Source organism: Octodon degus, unplaced genomic scaffold, assembly GCF_000260255.1.
Source record: "Octodon degus isolate 3935 unplaced genomic scaffold, OctDeg1.0 scaffold00072, whole genome shotgun sequence".
NCBI lineage: Eukaryota > Metazoa > Chordata > Mammalia > Rodentia > Octodontidae > Octodon > Octodon degus.
In genome coordinates this window covers 11533079-11534135 of record NW_004524648.1, presented here as the reverse complement: position 1 = coordinate 11534135, position 1057 = coordinate 11533079, and the positions used below count along the sequence as shown (strand labels likewise).

General features: G+C 50.3%; 1 protein-coding gene across 1 annotated transcript in view; it reads right to left on the bottom strand.

Moving 5' to 3' along the window:
* Slfn5 (schlafen family member 5) overlaps positions 1-1057 on the bottom strand; it is a 27010-nt gene that overhangs the window by 5418 nt on the left and 20535 nt on the right.

Sequence of the window (1057 nt, the reverse complement as noted above, 5' to 3'; positions counted from 1 at the left end):
CACAAGCTGGCCAGTTTAAGGGTTCTTGCCTCTCTGGCCCCGCCCCTCATGAGTCTTTGGGAAGACAACTAGACACAAACCATAACATTCTACCTCGGTACAAAGTCTCATGCACATCCCTTTATCCAAAAGGCACTTTAGTCCATCTCTAAGAGTTGCCAAAGTCCCAACAGTCTACATGTGGCTCTGCACTTATGGCACTTCTGCTGATTGTAGCTCCCATGGCTTCTCTCGCAGGCTGGCTTTGCTCCCTCTCTGAAGTTTCCCATAGGTGACCCACATTCCTGGCTTCTCCAAATTTCTGGGACTTCCACTGAATAGGCTTCTCACTCACAGCTTCACACACTGCCCTCTCGAGGGCACATTGCCTGGCCTCCCAGCCTTCTTCTGGAATCTAGGTGGAAGCCTTCTTAACCTCAAAACTCCTGCATTCTCCATGTGCCTAAAACCAATACCACGTGGATAATGCCAATGTCTGCTGCCAGCTGGAGGACTGGGCAGGCTTTCTTCTCTCTTGGCTGCAGGGGTCAAGTGCCTGGATCTCTGAGTACTCTGACCCTGATACCGAGGAACAAATTCTCTATGCTGGCACCATTCTGTAATCTGGTGTAGCCGCCACCTCCATTCTGGAACCTGGAGTTCTGTGGCTTTCTCCCCAAAGCAAAGTCCCTCACCCATTCTGAGGCTGCAAAGGGTGAGAACCTGCCACATCCTGTGATGCCCTCAGGACATCTTTTCTATTTTCCTGTTCCTCCTGGGCAATGGAGATCTCAGCTCTATCTTTGCAGTCCACAGCTTTATTGCAGCTTCCTTTCTGGCCAGAATCACAACATTTTATGTCATCCTACTGGGCTCTTTGCACTTGATGCTCAACATAAAGCTGACTGCAAGCCCCCAACAACAGTCATGCCACTGCCCCAATATTTGACCGCTTCGAGATTTCCTTTGAAAGATAATCAGGGCTGGTGAGATGTCTCAGTGGTCTAAAGCACCTACTTGGAACAAGCTTGGCAAAGCACAGGGACCGCAGTTCAATCCCCCAGCACCACATGCCAGC